Source organism: Perognathus longimembris, chromosome 7, assembly GCF_023159225.1.
Source record: "Perognathus longimembris pacificus isolate PPM17 chromosome 7, ASM2315922v1, whole genome shotgun sequence".
Lineage (NCBI taxonomy): Eukaryota > Metazoa > Chordata > Mammalia > Rodentia > Heteromyidae > Perognathus > Perognathus longimembris.
In genome coordinates this window covers 28,334,559-28,352,624 of record NC_063167.1, presented here as the reverse complement: position 1 = coordinate 28,352,624, position 18,066 = coordinate 28,334,559, and positions in this window count along the sequence as shown.

The following is an 18,066-nucleotide window of genomic DNA, read 5'->3' as shown; positions in this document are numbered from 1 at the left end:
CCTCCCACCACAGACACACAATGCAGGCCACGTGACTTTTCATGGCCTCCCAGGACACAGGCAGGGTCCTATAGTGTTAGGCTCTGGCTGTACCTTTAAGGGGGCAGTCCTGAGAGGCCTGCCTCTTCTCCTGCCCTGGGGCTGCTTGGCTGTTAGCCACTCCTACCTCCTTCCTGGTCCAGAACTGGAAGATAGCAAACCAGCCTGGCCTTCTGCCTCAGCCACGTGTGATATGGTAATGGCACCAAGCCCAGCCCAAGAGGGCGGTTCTGTGGGCCGTGATCTCCGCCCATTGAGGAAGTTTTGTGGCATCACTATGATGGGCAGCTTATCAGCCTATTGATAGTATGCAGTTAGTCCCTCCCCTTCCTGCCACCATTACTGTTATATAAACCCCTCCCCTGGGTAAATCCGGTGGGAGTTCCAGAAGCTCACCTCGAGACAGCCCGCTTGTCCTGCCTTCTTATTCTTGGGGGGGGGGGGGGGGGCAGCGTCTCAGGGCCACACACTCCAAGGCTTGCAGGTAGCCCTCACTCCAGCTTTGCCGTCTGTGGGAAGGGCGGCTTACGCTCCAGGGTGAAAGGGGACTACACAGGAGGTAACAAGGCCCAGCACTATAGGATTTTAGAGAGCAGTTCAAATGCAGCCAAAGGATCTTTAATTTTTTTTATTATCTTTAAATAGTTATGCAAAGGAATTGTCACTCAATCAAGCCATTTATGAATACAATGCATCTTCATCAACATCACCCCTTTCATCAGTCTCCCCTCTATCCCTTCCAACCCCACCCCTAACAAGGATCTTTTGGGTCTGAGGATGTATACACTCAAAGGAGCACAGGGCTCACAAAGATCCTTTCAGTCCATTCTGCAAACTTCTCTTGTTTTACATATGGGAAAACTTAGGCCTGAAGTGCAAGAACACATGGAGGGGCTGGGAATGTGGCTTAGTGGTAGAGTGCTTGTCTAGTATACATGAAGTCCTGGGTTTGATTCCTCAGCACCACATATACAGAAAAAACCAGAAGTGGCGCTGTGGCTCAAGTGGTAGAGTGCTAGCCTTGAGCAAAAAGGAGCTCAGAGACAGTGCCCAGGCCCTGAGTTCAAGCCCCAAGACCCCCCCCCCAAAAAAAAAAAGAAAAAAAAAGAACATACTGAGGTCATGTCAAGGCTGGGACTTGAACTCCTGACTTGGGCCTTGGTACATCAGTGCTGGTGTTCCACAAGGATACACATTAAGCAGACTCAGGGGAGCATACAAGCAGTGAGTTGTGATGTTAGCCGAGCCTGCTGACAAGGCTCTAGTCTATTGTCTTTATTTTGCAGCAAATCCATGACTATTCATCTGGATACTAAGGCAGCAGAAGTCTGCCAAGTAGATGTACCCTGTGTGTGTGTGTATGTGTGTGTGTGTGTGTGTGTGTGTGTGTGTGTGTGTGTGTGTAGGGAGGAGAGGGCGATGATCCTGGACTTGAACTCAGGGCCTGGGCACTGTCCCTGAGCTGCTTTTGCTCAAGGCTACCACTCTACTACTTGAGCCACAACACCATTTTGGGCTTTTTTCTAAGATTTTTGGATATGAGTCTCATGGGCTTTCCTGCTCAGGCTGGCTTCTAACCACGGTCCTGAGATATCAGACTCCTGAGGAGCTAGGATTTTAGGAGTGAGCCAATAGCTCCCGCTCACTTGGCTTTTTGTTCAAGGCTGGTGCTCTACTACTTGAACCACAACTCCAGTTAGGCTTTGTTTTTGCTGGTTAATTGGCGATATGATCTCATGGACTTTTCTGCACAGAGTGGCTTCAAACCGCAGTCCTCAGATCTCAGCCTCCTTAGTAGCTGTGATTATATGTGTGAGTCACTAGTACCTAGCTGAGATCCACTCAAAAGGCTGACCATATCTGGGAACAGCCCTGGTCTTTTAACCTCATCTTCAAACCTCATGGCTCTGACCTCTTCTGCGTTTTCCAGACCCGTTTCTCAGCAAACTGATGTCCATACTCATCTCGAGCCTCAAGTGGTAGCTCCCAGAACAGAACAAGATCTGTAGTGTGAATGCTGTACTGAAGAGAGGCGAGGAAGAGGTGCTCAAGGTTACCTCTGTACCCCCTTTTAAATGCAATGAGTGAGGTGGAGCTGAGACCTAGTATCATCTTAGGTGACTTGGAGGTCCAGACCCTTCTTCTGGGGCTGGGACATCGTCCTGGGCTAGAGTCTCCTCTGGATGTAGACTCAAATTTGCTTTAATGGAGAAGCTGGGTTCCTGCATACAGGTTCAGCTGGTTTAGGCAACTCTTCTAAATGTTCCTGGAAGAATCTCAAAGAAAGCCTTTGACTCCTGCTGTACCATGAGAAAAGATCAGAAGGACCTTCCTAGCCCACAGGTATTCCTTTTCTAGGCCAGAGGCTGAGATGAGCTCTTCCTGAGCAGACTGGTGGAAGTGGGAGTTGTTGATGCCTTGACTATAGCTCAGTTGGTGCCAAGATCTTTTGAATCTGGAATGAGAAAGGAGCTGGAAAATGCTGGGGTCAATTGTGTGGCAGGGTTGCAGGTAGAGTACACTTTTGTGGAACTTGTCCTTGGTTCTGGGAAAACCTGGTAGACCTGATGTTATTTTGTAGATATATGAAACTACAGGGCAGTATTTATTCTTGAAAACAACACAGAGATAGGCACAGGTGTTTTCTTTGAATAGGGAAGTTTGAGACACTAACTCTGGCACATACAAAGACTCTAGGCCCATCTGTTTTCCTTGCTTTCAATTGGGAAACAAATCCTGGTAATTATGATTTGTAGATAAATAAAAGGCAACTGTTGCAGTTTATACACAAGAATTTATATCATACAGCAATGTCCTATAAAGTATAAAAGCACTTTTACATATGTTGAGTTTATGTTACAAGTAATTTAAATAGCATCAGTTTACAAACAGCATGTGCTAAATGAAATATCACTGCACAGACAAATGTTGAGTGGGTTGTGAATACATCAGCTGTTACAATGGGAAATACTTAAACCACAATGCATATCTTTAAGACTCAGTGACTGGAAAATTATAGGCCAAAAATAATGCTAGAGAAAATATGCAGTTCTGTTGATTGTAAGGTTAACTCCACAACCCAAACAAACCAAATTAATCATGCCAAAGACAGTTTATAAAAAGCAAAGTTAGCAGCTTGACCAACTCCTCTGCTAACAAAGCTATCTTCCTCCCTAGATTCTAGCTGTGGGCACCAGGGGACATGCAAAGCTTTTGCTGGGCTACCAGGGGGTCTAGAACAGCCAGACTTCTTGGTACAAAACTGAAGTAAAGCTTTGAGTAAGTTTAGCTGTAAGTTTAGTTTCCAAATGCTAAATTTTACTGACCTGGAGTTAGCAGTGGCAAAATAATATAGTCGGGCCTAGAAGGAGAAGCTAAGCTGGAAGTGGTGAGACACACCTGTAATTCTGGCACTTAGTAGGCTGAAGCAGGAGGATCTTAAGTTTGAGACCAGCCTGGGTTACATAATGTGACTATCTGAGGAAAAAAGGAATAGCTAATGGAATTAGCTGCTATTTTCTCAACTCAGTTGAAAAACCAACTTGTGTTTCAGAACCATCCAAGACTCATTGGAGCAGTGGGCTGTGGACTAAGCAGGACTGCGTTTGCTTCCTGGTGCTGAGTGTTCTGAGTGACAGGGAACATTGTTATGCACTTTTCTTAGTCACTTGATAGATTGAGGACTTCTGCATTTGGAGAAATAGCCCTTCTCTGGGACAAGGCCAATGAAAACCAGGTGGAGGCAGACCATGTATTTACCAAGTCCTTCCATGTGTCAGACCCTGTGACATAGGCTAAAGATACAATATTACACCTTGGAACATAAAGCTTAAGAAGTAAAAGAGATCCTTTCATGGCATATGCTTGAAGACTGTAACAAGATATCGAGACTCTTAAATTAACTCAAGATGGAATTCTAGTTTGCCTGTAGAGTGATTCCAAGATTTCCTGAGTAGTGATGAGGAGAATGGACCTCTGAAATGATGGAGGTGTTAGGGTAGTAGTACTGGGTTTTCTTCTTAGGTATGGCCAATGACCAATATATGGTCCCTTTAATTCCAAAGCTCTAAGAAGGCCCCAGGCTATGGTTGACCAGCCCTTTGCTTGCCTATTTAGGGCTGGGACTTCTTTCCTCAGGTGGGACCATCCTTTTGTCTGATCTCCTCCACTCCTATTCCTCCAGGAATAGAGGTGGAAAGGCAGGCTAGGGAAACAGAACAGCAGGCCATGCTTATAATAGGCAGGAGGCTGTATGGAGCTTCCCCTGGAAGGGCGAGGAATATCTGGCGAAGTCTCACTGAGTGTGGGCTTCAGATAATGATGGCCCTGGGGAAATATTCCTTTATCCCAGGTTTAAGTCAAGGGATTGCCCAACTTTTACCCTGATGCTTGTATAGAAGTCAAGGATGGAGCTGATAGTGCCTGGATGGACTTCAAAGTGTCAGGGCAATGGAGATAAGGCAATGGCGTGCACTGCTGATGGCCACAGCCCACAGACTCCTGTGTATCACATCTCATTCTCCTTTGTTTGTTTATTTATTAATGATACTTTAAAGATATGATCTTGCTATACAGCCTAGGCTGGTTTTTAACTCCTTGGGATAGTGCTTTAAAAAATTAAATAGATGGGCTGGGGATATGGTTTAGTGGTAGAGTGCTTGCCTTGTATACATGAAGCCCTGGGTTCAATTCCTCAGCACCACATATATAGAAGAGGTCAGAAGGGACGCTGTGGCTCAAGTGGCAGAGTGCTAGCCTTGAGCAAAAAGAAGTCAGGGACAGCTACTCAGGCCCGAAATTCAAGCCCCAGAAATGGCAAGAAAATAAAATTGAAATTAAATAGAGCTGGGTTGCTGGTGGCTCACGTCTGTAATCCTAGCTACTCAGAAGACTGAGATCAGAGGATCAAGGTTCAAAGCCAGCCCAGGCAGGAAAGCCTGTGAGCCTCTTATCTCCAATTAACCACCAGAAAACTGGAAGTGTCACTGTGGCTCAAGTGGCAGAATGCTAGCCTTGAGCTGAAGCGCTCAGAGACAGTGCCTAGGCCCGGAGTTCAAGGCTCATGACCAGCCAAAAAAAAAATTAAATAGATATTCTATGTTCCCTCTTATCTAGTCCAAGACCCCATTTGCAGACAGAACATGACATTTCATTGTCATATCTCCTTAGGCTCTTCTTGGCTATGTGAGTGTCTCAGGATTTCCTTGCTTTGATGACTTTGACAATTTTAGAGAATACAAGGCTAATATTTTATGGGATGACCCCCACTGGAATTTTCCTGATGTTTTTCTCATGATAAGACTGATGCTATGGGTTTCTGGGAGGAAGACCACAGAGGTCAACTGCCATCTTCATCACATTGTGTCACAGTTTACCACTGCCCATGCTGGTGCCAATAACCTGGCTGATGTTGTGTTTTTCAGATTTCTCTACTGTAAAATTACTATTTTTCTCTTCCCTTTCCATTCCATACTTTGTGGAAGAAGTCACTATAAATAGCCTGTACTTAAGGAGAGGAGATTTATGTCTTCCTTATTTGAAGGTGAAGTATCTCCACAAATTATTTGAAAGTCTTCTAAAGGCACATTGCTCTCTCTTTTCACTCACTTATATACTTAACCTACCTTTTTATCTCACTATCAACCTACAGATACTTCTTTCATACTTTGTATTATAGTCCAAATACTACTTTGTTCATTTTGTTGCTTGAATTATTCCAGCTTTGGCCATTGGGAACTCCTTCAGTTGGTTCCATGTGCCTTTTGACACACTATCACAAATTAAAGTTTGTTCTTAGTCTATTATTCCCTAGCATTTGTTTACTTTTAAGCACAAACAACATGCTCTAGGTTCTTCTTGTATATTTACTACTGTAGTCTTAGAATCATCCATACCTTCAAGAGGCCCTGGTCTCTTTAATTTGAGAATGGGGACCAGGGGGGCAACTTCGATGTAGAGTAGGTACTAAGCCACCATGAGTCCTGAGTTGAATACTCAGCACCAAGCAAAACCTGAGATCACATATGCTCATCACTACTGGGTTGTTATTGCTTCTAGAATCTTTTAGCTGACAAGGAAATACATGTGTTAACTGTTGCAAATGTCTTTCTATATGTAGTTATTTGTAGATGTGTTAAGCTAAATATGATTCCTTAAGGATGTCTCCAGCTATCAACTGTTACCATATGCATCAGAGGAAGTGATTTTGATCTGAGAACCCCCATCCCCACCCCACCCCCATTTAAAACATTCATGCCAACCATTTGATGTAAAAATTTTTTTCAGAAATGAATCATAAGTGGGGGGCTGGGAATGTAGCTTAGTGGCACGTGTGTGCTTATTTAGCCTGCATAGACCCTGGGTTCAATCGTCAAGGGGGAAAAAGACAGTGGAAATTTATCCTTAGTTAAAGTTAAATAGTATGTGAAGATGATAAAAGGTTGGCATGTGATTATAAGTGAATTTAATTTATATAGCAAGTTTTTGTTTTTGTTTTTTTTGCCAGTACTGGGCCTTAGACTCAGGGCCTGAGCACTGTCCTTGGCTTCTTTTTGCTCACGGATGGCACTCTGCCACTTGAGCCACAGCGCCACTTCTGGCCATTTTCTATATATGTGGTGCTGAGAAATCAAACCCAGGGTTTCATGTATACAAGGTGAGCACCCTTGCTACTAGGCCATATTCCCAGCCAGTCCCTATAGCAAGTTTTTAAAAAGGCTAATTGACAGTAAGAATTTTCTCCTGGTAATAATAGCCAAGAGAACAGAGACCTGTGAAAGATGCCTCATCCCAGTAGAAAGTAAGATATGGCAGACAGTATTTCTCATATTGGCCACTCCCATTCTACATGTTCTTTCATTGTAACTTTGACATTTTTCCTATTGAGAAGTGGAGTCATGAGCCAGGCATTGGTGGCTCACGCCTGTAATTCTACCTTCTCAGGAGGCTGACATCTGAGGATCACAGTGAAGCCAGACCTAGCAGGGAAGTCTTTGAGATTCTTATTTCCAATTAACCACCCAAAAGCCAGAAATTGCATTGTGGCTTAAGCTGTAGAGCACTAGTTTTGAGCAGAAAAGCTTAAGAGCAGTGCCCTGACTTCAAGTCTGAGGACTGATATACATGCACGCGCGCACACACACACACACACACACACACACGAATGAATGTAGGCCATCATAGTGCTTTGTGTCTTCCTAGGAAGACTAAGCTAGAAAAGGTAGGACAGCTTCTACTTTTTTCATAAAAACATTTCCCTGTAACCTGGAGTTGCCACACAGATAGCTGACTTCTCTGAATATGCCATGCTGGGAGGAAGCCCAAAATCTCCTATGTAGAAAAACCACATATAAAAGCCTTGAGGCTACAAGTAGAGAGAGAGAGAAAGAGAGAGACAGAGACAGAAAGAAAGACACAGAGAAAGAGACAGAGACAAAGACATACACACACCCACACATACATACACACACACGTATAAACGCACATATACATGCAGATTGATGATTATTTAGCCATGAGCCGCTTTAGCACTTCCCTTGTCCCTTTCCACACTGTTCCACTTCTTGTTACCCACTGACATTAGTAATCAGATAGTATTGGTTATGAATGTGCCAGAACTGAGCCACCATACTGAGACTTTCCAAATTTCTGACTCATAAACACTTGAGAAATAATAAAGTATTGTTGCTTTAAGTAACTAGGTTATGAGGCAATTCATTTCACCTCAATATTTGCTAGAACATAAAACATATCTAAGGTTATAATAATTAAAGGCAGCCTGGTGAGAAAATCTAGAGATGAGCTTAAGTCATGAAGAAAGTTAACTTCTGAAAAATGTAGCACCTCAAATCAGTGGGAAAAGTTGGGCTTTAAAAAAAATTAGCAAACAATGTTACAACTTGATATCTGAAAGATAACATTGACATCATTTTATCAATATAAACACCAAGTGTATTAAATATTTAAACATTAAAAAACAAAATTTACAAAAAGACTAGGAAACATGGCTATTCCTTTATAACTTTGAGTGGGAGAGACCTTTCTAAGTCAAACTCAAAGGTTACAGATGCTAAAAGAAAATATTAACCCAATGTGCTACAAATTAAAACCCTTAAAGGCAAAAATAGGAGAGAAATGTAAAGCATTTTTAACTTGTATGAAAGATTAGAAATCAAAACGACAGGAAATCCAATAGATAAGTGGGCAAAGATTATGAAAAAGGTAAAAGGTTGCGATTATGACAAGTGTAATAAAAAGTAACGAATGACTTTTTGATATACAAAAACATGCTAGAGCTCACCCATGGTAATAATAATACAAAGTAAAACCTGACCACTGTTTATATCTATCATCATGAGTGTGCTCATACATAATTCATCCTGTTCTGCCTCCCATAGACAGCAATTGGGGAACAGCTGTCAAAATCACGGATGCATTTACCCTTTGACTCACATTTTTGGGAATTCATCCGACAGATACACTTACACCATATACAATGTCACAAATACTATGGCCATGTTATACATAGATTGGTATCCAGACCTTCACCAATAGGGGACTACTAACAAAATTTTTATATAGCTCTACAATGGAATATTACACAATTATAAACATGACTGAAGAGACTCTCCAAGTCAATGGACTTGATTTTTTTTAAGTTCCTCAAGATAAACTAATTAGGAAGTAAAAAAAACAAACAAACTGTGTACATAGTGTTACCTTTTAATCTAAGAAAGGAAAAGATAAGAATCTATATTCATATGGCTTGTGTACAATGAAACTTTGGAACAATAATAAACAAAAAGTAATTACTTAGGATGAAAGGAATAGGCAAATGGGAGCAGAGGGCTGGTACTGAGAAATTTAATCATGTATCTTTCATATAAACAGCTGGCTGTTCTCTGGCCTATATTATCTACTTGTGAATAAAATAATAGTAATTTAAAGATAACTGCATTTCTTTTCTTTTTTGCCAATCCTGGGCTTGAACTCAGGCCCTGGGCACTGTCTCTGAGCTTCTTTTGCTCAAGGCTAGTGCTCTACTTGAACCAAAGTGCCACTTCCAGCCTTTTCTGTTTATGTGTTACTGGGGAAATTGAACCCAGGGCTTCATGCATGCTAGGCAAGCATTCTACCACTAAGCCACATCCCCAGCCAACTCTGCTTTTCATATTTATTTCCTTTATTTGAAAATAAAACAATAAAACAAGTGCAGAGCATGGTAGTGCACACTTGTTGTCCTGGAACTCAGGAGGCTGAGGCAGGAGGACCACTTGTTCAAGTGAGGCCAACATGGGCTCCATTGTGAATTCCAGGCCAGCTTGGGTTACCTAAAAGGCAAGGAATGTAGACGTGTCCCACTGCATGGAAATGGCAATTGTAATATTAAGTTCCACTTTGGAGAGAGTGCTCAGCTAGAAATCAGCCAAACCATTGTTTTCTTGTTTTTGTTTTTTTTTTCAAGTAAAAGTTTATAGGCTGGGCCTACTGTTCTCCATGTGACGTTTAGGTTTTAGAGGGGCAGAAAAGCTTGATAACCCACATCCCACCAGTCTCCCCAAACAGTTGGTTCAGACCACAAACTGCCTTACACTTGCCATGGCATTCGTTTGACTTATTTGTGTATCTTCTTAAACTACTCTTATGGCTGTAGACTGCATGTAAACAAATGATTGTTGGACAGACTCCTGAAAATGTGCATGGATTTGATTTCATTAACTATGTAAACAAGGTCCACCATCTTCTCAGAAAGAGCGATGCAATCGAAATTCAGTGGTTGAAATGGCTGTGCAAGTTACGTACCCCAAAGAAAAAAGCTGGTGACATTTTGGGCTCCATCAAGAGGCTATCAGGGGAAAGAAAGAAATTCTGTACTCAGGGGTGGGAGGTAGCTCAGTTTTAGAGTGCATTGTTTAGCATGGGTGAGGCCCTACTTTGACCACCAGCACCACCAAAAACAAATAACATTGACATCAAAGCCATCTGAAGTAGTATCAAACTGGTCATCTTCTGAAGTGATGGAGACTCCTCCCAAGGAAACCTGCCAGATTGGGGTGGATTACCTGAGCATCCAGGCAATTATGTTTTTCAAAGTTAATGGAGTGAGAGTCATATCTTTGCTTCTTGGGAAAGTTATTTATTGTGTACAGACTATGTGAAGTCACTATGTGAAGCTGAATGCCGCTTTGTCCTGCTCAGTGATGGAGAAATGAGCAGTTCCAAGATGCCTTTTATTCCTGCTCCCAGATTCCATTCCTAGCTTCTCCTAAAGCGTGCCCTTGTATCTTGCCTCCAAGAATATTTTGAAAAGTATTTGAGATATTTCATGTGCAAGTCCAAAGCTGGTGTCTTTGTATTTTCCATCTGTGCCTTCACTTTATTGTTTAACACAGTTGCTTTTTGAAGAACCAAGTAAGTGTTGCCCAAACAACATTATCAAGTTTATTTTGGGTTAAAATTAGTAATACGAGAACAGATTCTTAAGTTCTCTCTTTGTCTGAAATAAAATTTACCAATAAAACACTTTTCGATTTTTCATGTTGACTGACAGAGAGAAGAAAAATATCTTTGCTTTGAGAGAGAGAGAGAGAGAGAGAGAGAGATTTTGTAGTAACAATGGTACTTTCACTTCACTTCAGCAGAAACTAAACATATTGTTGATTTAAAAGCCAGTTTTGCTGTTCTTCCAGGAAACAAGTAGTGAGAGGAAGTTTGTCAGTAAATATTTTTGGAACGTCAGGCGGAGGCAGTGTCCTAAAGTTAGCGTGTGAGCGTGTGTGTGTGTGTGTGTGTGTGTGTGTGTTCACGCTAGTCTGAGAAGAGGGGCCAGATGTTTGCGATAAGCTGTGATGAGGACTGTAGATTACTTGGAATCAGTTGTGGTCTTTCCCTGCTTGAAAAATGAAAGCTAGACCAAGCTTTTATTTAAAGGAAGCTCCAGTTAGTTCAACACAGCCTTGAACGAAGTCCCTTTTATACAAAACGCTTGACAAAGGCCATTTGGCTCTGAGGAGTCTTGTGAGGTCAGAAGCTGAAATGAACCCGATGTGACACACAGGAATCCAATAGAAGCTCAGGACTTACTTCAATTGGAACACACTTTTATTGACCTACAATGGGATTTACCCAGTAATGCAAACAGTCTAATATGAGAATAGCTACCAACGGAGGTTATAATGCTAACAGATATTGAGACTTACAAGTATTAAAAAGGCATTGGCGACTCTTCATCGACTCAGCCTTTTGAGATAGGTTACGTGGTTATCCCCATTTTACAGATGAGCAAACCAGTGCTTCCTCAGGTTAGTTACATGGTGGAATTTAGCTTGGGTCTCTGATAATTTGACTCACAGGCAGAGAGCATGCATTGATGACTTAGGAAAACCAATCCTTGTGTACTCAGGAAGCATCAGATTTTACTCTGAAAAAACAATGAGTTGAGTTCTGTTTGGTGTTACAGTGAAATGAGGCTCTTTACAATGCAAAGGGAAAACAAGGAGAGCAGCAGGCCTGAGCTTTAAGGGCATCTTACCTTAAAGTTATACTGGGTCACTCTGAAATCCTAGAACCAATAGCTTGGGACACAAATGATTCATTGTCTGGCCTCAAACAACAGCAAGCCTACTTAGCATACAAAGCACATTTTACAAGAAAAAAAAAAACTGCCACCATGGTTTGAGTCATATATTCCTCCAGGATCTGCTTGTGGGGAGTGCTTTCTGGTTGCTCAACAATCCTTGAAAGGTTGGATGGAGGACAAGAGGTAGTGACAAACCCACTAGTGTTTACCATGGTAGCATGATCTGAAGGTCATGTTCCAACTCTATGCTTTTCTTTAGCACTTTCCCTTGAAGGCACAGTGGTGTTTGCCAGCTGAGCCCTTGCCTTCATTTGGAGGAAGGAACAGTGTTCCAAACGGGAAGAATGCATGGAGTTGCAAATGCACACAGATGTGAGCGTCCTCTCATGGGGAGACAGTCCCCATCACTGCCTAAGAGGTGCCTGCCACCAGAGGACTTCTTTATGGGGCCTGCTCCAACACTGGCGAGACCTCACGTAGGCACCCATGTTCCTCCTTTTCCCTTCTTAACCAAATCTCCACAAGAGCAAAAAAACATGTCAGATAGGACCATTCTACTACTTGTTCTATTGTGGCATGGTGGGCACCACTTGTCCCACTGGTCTAACACCTCCACCCACTTGCATGGCTGAGGTATCCCTTAGGAGAAGATGTGGTTGTCCCTGCCAGGCTTACTGAGCTCTGCTTTCCCTAGGCCTGGCTACCCTAGAGCTAACTAAAACCATGGAGGTCCATAGACAGCTACATCATTACACTTCACCTGTGCCATGTCTATCTTTATATATCAGATACAACAAGGTAGAGCCAGTGGCTCATGAGCCTGGATGTTGGACTCAATGTAGCAACTCTGTGAGGTCATTTTATTGCAGTGTTAGGGTACTGTGGTTGGGGATACCCAAGGCCTCAGGGCCTCCTGGAATACTATGGTGCTGGATAGGCCCATCAACTTTGAGAAGGTGGGAAAACCCTAGAAGCCATGGCCTTGAAATGTTGATCCCAGCATGCTCCACTGGGGAAGGGTCCTTTAAGCTCTTCACACACTGACTTCTCAGTGAAGGGTTCATTTTCACCAAACTCTGTCTTCAGTGGACTTTAGAGATGCTCTAAATGATGGGGGGCCAGGCAAGGGAACATGTCTAGGAAGTTAATAGTGGGAGATCTAGAATGGAGAAAGGCAAGATTCCTGGGAAAGTGAGGATAGAGAGGAGGACAAGTTGTGTGTCCTCTTAAGGCTGAGAACTAAGTCCAAAGAAGCAGGTGAGTTTTTGGTGAGAGGATAGAAGTGACTGGAAGCATGAGAGATGGGCAGCCTCCCTTTAGAGGCTTGCAAAGGTTGCACATCTGTTTATATAACAGAACATAGGTCCCTGCACACAGAATGGAAAGGGTTAATAACCAGTTCTTTACTGGAGCCCGCAAGTCAAACCCCTGAAATCTTAACCATGCCTCAATCCAATTTTTATTGAGCATCCATTAGTGTGACTCTGTTCACCCCTGTGAGCATATTGCTATGTGTACACATATACTTTCCTGTTCCCATCAGCTTCTCCAACAGGCTGTGTAGCTACTCCAAGACCCCCAGATTAGGAGTCTTGCCTGCTCCAGGGAGGTGGGAGTTGGATCTGATGGGAAAGGGACCCAGTGTGAATCGGTTCTGGGGATCCTCACGCTCTTGCTTCCTTCGTATCCATGCCTTGTTTAGGTAGCAGAACCCTGAGCTATCCTTGAGAAATGCAGTTCTATCTCCAAAGGGAAGTGATTGCTATCAGTCGCTCTCAATTGAACGACCAGAATTGAACACTGTGATGGGAAAGTTGAATCATTAGTGCAGAAAGATCAAGCTGGGTAATAACTGAAAAGGCGCTAGACTGAGAGTCAGGAGCCTGGGGTTATTCATTAATAGAGTTTTAAGAATGTTGTCCTTAGGCTTCTGATCCAGCAGGTTAACCACAAGCTTCAGATAAGAGTAAAACCACCATTGCTCTGAAGGCCCCACTTGAGGACTGTGACGTGATTCTTACACTAGTACCTGTCTTTATCAAGAATTGCACTGCCTGGGTGACCTCATTTCCATTTGCCTACCACCTGCCATCCTGTCCACCTACTCTCTCTAGTATACCAGGAACTATTGCCAAAATCACCAGATCACTCTGCTTGTTTTGTTTCCCCCACACCTTCTACTCCCATTTCTCTATTTACTCTTGCCAGATCTTATATCCATCTTCACAGCCACACCTTACCTATAGCTCAGGGCCTTTGCCTCTCTCTGGCTTTATCATATTTGCCTGGAAAACCCCTAATCCTGGTTATATATCTTTCTCACCATCTTCTCCCCACCTGTACTTGGTGTGATCAGAAAATAAAAACACTCAGCCACCCTAATGGACTCATTTACCCCCCCAAAGGAACTTGATGCAGCCCCACAAACTTATTACACAGCTAGGTCTCTTCTCTCACCTCTGCTCTAGAATGAATTTACACCTTCTCTTCTCTTCTCTTCTCCAGCCTCAGTACCCCCTTCCTACTTGTCCCTCCCAACTGAGGACTTTGCTTCCTACTGCCCTGAAAAAAATAATAAATAAAAGGGCATCAGAGGAAATGGTCCTGAGGTTCCCATCGCAGACCTGTATTTTCCCTGTACAGGCCATCTTCCTCCAGTGATTCAGAGGGACTCTGCGGCTCCTGTCAAAGCCCAAGCCTCTGTATCTGACCCCACCCTCTCCACTGATTCCTCAGGGACTGCACCCTTCCTTCTCCCTTCCCTCTTCATCATCAAGTTCCAGTCCCTCCTGGTTTATTCTGAACAGCCCACGCCTAATCTGGCAGCTCTATGTTCTGCTCCTCCCTTGTCTTCCTTCTCTTCATCGGTCTTCCCTTTCTCTAGCAGAATTTCTTGGAAAAGAGGATTCTACTTTCTCTGCTTGCAAATTCACACACATCCCATCAAGCTTTGGAAACTGCTCTTGTCAAAGACATCCAATTTACAGTTCATACCTTAGCTGACTTATTTGTAGCACTCAACAGTGCTAACCAAGCCCTTGTCTTTGAGATGCTTTCTTCTCTGGCCAGAATCCCTCTGCCTTACCACACTGGCTACACCCTCAGTCTCATTTCCTGCTTCTCTTCCCCTCTCTGACCTCTATTCCTGACATATTCCAGACCTCTTCTCTCACCTTGAGGAATCTCACTCAAACACCTGACAAAAGCAAATCATCCACACATTTTGTAGGCTCCTTGTGGTCCCAGGCTAGTTTATGTCTCACAAGCACCTAGTGTGCCCAAAGCCTTGGTCCTGATTCCCTTCCCTATATCCCTACCACAGTGTTCCTGCACTAGTAAATGGCAGCTCCAATCTCCCTGTTGCTCAGGACCAAATTCTTCATAGCTCTCTTTCTCAAATCCCACATCCAGCAACAAATTTTGTTATCTTCCTCTTGAGAACATAGCTGTAATCTGAGTATTTCTCCCTACCTCCTCCTGACTTCCCTGAAGCTGTAGCTCCTCCCCCTGGATGCTCACAGAAGCTTCCGGGCTGGCCTCCCACTCTGCTCTCCTCCTGGCCTCCTTGGCCCAAACCAGCAAAGCTTTGAGCCTTACAGCAGGGGGCGGGGCTGATGAGCCCCAGAAGCATCAGCCTCACCCATCACCCAATCACCTTCCTGCATTCTTGCTGCTGTTTGAACAAGCCAGACATGCTCTTGCCTCTCCTGTATCCTGACTGTTCTCTCTTCCTGAAATGCTCTTCGCTAGATATTGGCATAGCCTGCTCCCCCACCCCTTTCTGTCTCTCCTCTTTAACAAGTCCCCTCTCTTTCTGGCCATCTAAAGTAACAGCCTCCTTTCATGCTCACATGAAGCTATTATATGAAAATATTTTATTTTGTTCCTAACACTTCCCATTATCTGAAATGGTCTTACTTATGTGTGCCTGTTTACCCTGCCAGAATAAAAGTGTGAAGGCAGCATGAACTCTGTTCCCAACGGCTCGCACAGAGCCTACCACGTGGTTGCCAATGCTGTCTGGAAGGTTGTAAAGGCTATTCTGTGCATCAGAGCTGTTGAAACTCCAGCGGATGTTTTGCTTTCCAGCCTACTCTTGGCTCCATGTGCTGTGGGGTGGGTCATCCCAGCAGGTTGTCACCTGTTGTTTTGCAACGCATGCTGTTTGGGTTGGTTGTGGCACTGTGGTGGGAATTTGATGAGTATCCTTTGTATAAAGGATTGACTTGGGATGGATTTTCTTCTCCAGGATTTCATGACAGTTTACCTTCTTATGGCCTCAGCTTTTTAATCTGTTGAGAGGATAAACACTATCTATCTTATGGTATGGTTATGAAGTTCAACTAAAAGAGCTCATAAAAAAAAAACTAGCACAGAGGCTAGGAATGTGGCTTAGTGGTAGTACCTAGCATGCATGAAGTCCTGGGTTCGATTCTTCAGCACCACATATATAGAAGTGGTGCTGTGGCTCAAGAGGTAGAGTGCTAGCCTTGAGCAAAAAGAAGCCAGGGACAGTGCTCAGGCCCTGAGTCCCAAGGCCCAGGACTGGACAAAAACAAAAACAACAACAAAAAATAAACTAGCACAAAACCAAGTGCTGGTAGCTCATGCCTATAATTCTAGCTTTTCAGAAGACTGAGATCTGAGATCAAGGTTTAAAGCCAGCCCTGGCAGGAAAGTCTATGAGACTTTTTAAAAAAAATCTCCAGTGTAGCCAAAAAAAGCCAGAAGTGAAGGTGTACCTGAAGTGGTAGTGCACCAGCCTTGAGTGAAAAAGCCAAACGAGAGTGCAAAGCCCTGAGTTCAAGCCCCCATACTTTCATACACCTGAAATTCCAGGGTCTGTGTGAACTGGCTTCCACTCTCTTCATTGTTCCACCTGCTCCAGAGAGCAAGAGATCCCCAGAAAGAAAAACCACTGATTAAACCATTACAGGTGCTAGCCAGAAAAGGATTTGTCCTAGAATAAGCTTCTGTATCCCCTAAAACAAGAACAGGTAACAGGTGGAGGGGAAAAAATTCAGTGGGATCTAAAAAGCTAGAGTTCATGATAATGAAAATCTAAGAAAGAAGAGCCTAGGCTTTTTACATTGACCCCTTTGAACCTATTTGCCTATATGAGGGATAGATTACACCAAAGGGCAGGAGGTGCTACATTAGTTAGGAAGGTCACTCAAGGTTTTTAATACATTCAATAAGGTAAAAATAAACCTCTTTTTGTTTTCATGCCAGAACTGGGGCTTGAACTCAAGGCTTCATGTTGTCCCTAAGCTTTTTCACTCAAGGCTGGCACTCTACCACTTGAACCACGTCTCCACTTCTGGCCCTTTGCTGGTGAGTTGGAAATAAGAGTATCTTCGATTTGTCTGCTCAGGCTGGCTTTGAATTGAGATCCTCATATCTCAGTCTCCTGAGTAGCTAGGATTACAAGCCTGAGCCACCAGTGCCAGGCTTTTGCTGCTGTTGCTGCTTCTTCTTGTGTTAAGAATTTTCATTGTGTAACTTGTACCTTGTCACTGATGAACTTCTCCCATTCCTCTGGAATGAAATTGAGTCTTTCTGAAGGTGTTCCTGGTCACTATTGTGTATGCCTCTGGGCAGTCCGGGCTCCAGCGGTGGCATAGACTGTGAGTCCTGACTGGTCCCTGTCTCGGTTACCTTGGTTGCCTTGGCATTGGCAATCTTTCTTCCTTGAGATGTCTACTGAGCCTGCTCTGACCGGGCTCTGTGCTGGGTATTGGGAACCCAGAGATCACTCAGACAGGGTCTCCTATTCTGGGTGAGCTCTCAGGCCACTGGGGAAGGAGGCATAGAGAGGAATTAGTACCAGGTATTGAGAAAAACGCAGCAAGGCATACAGAGGGCACCCAGCACTTGAAACAGGCTTGCCAGGGTAAGGAGCTCAGAGAAGGTGACCTTCTCTGTCTCCTTCTTTCTTCTTCCTCTTCCTCCTCCTCCTCTTCCTCTTCTTTCTGGTTCATTTCCATTATCTTTACATAGTTGTACAAAGGAGTTTCAACTAAACAAAGCAGTTTAGTACAGTGCATTTAGATCAATGTCACCTGAGAAGGTGACTCTTGTGTTGTATCTCGAAGGACAGACAAGAGGCACCGGGCCCAGGGATGAAGAGGCAGGTGAAAGGTAAGCAAGCCCAGAGGGGGAGGTTCAGAGCCTTCGGGCAGGCACCCAGGAAGCTTGAGAACGCAGGGCTTCTCACACACCAGGTTCAGGGGAAATGCCGCCTGGCTTTGCCTGGGCAGAATGCCCTCCCCTTCCCCTGCGGTTCCGGCCCACCGCCCGCCCAGGACTGCAGAACTCTCCCTTCCACGCTGAACTTCGTACCCGCCGCCGGAAATTCACTTGTGTGTCAGGGCAAGCCGCCTGCGCCGCGGCAGGCTAAGGCCGGCCCCTTCTAGGTCCCCACCGCACCTCAGGTGTCCCACCTCTCC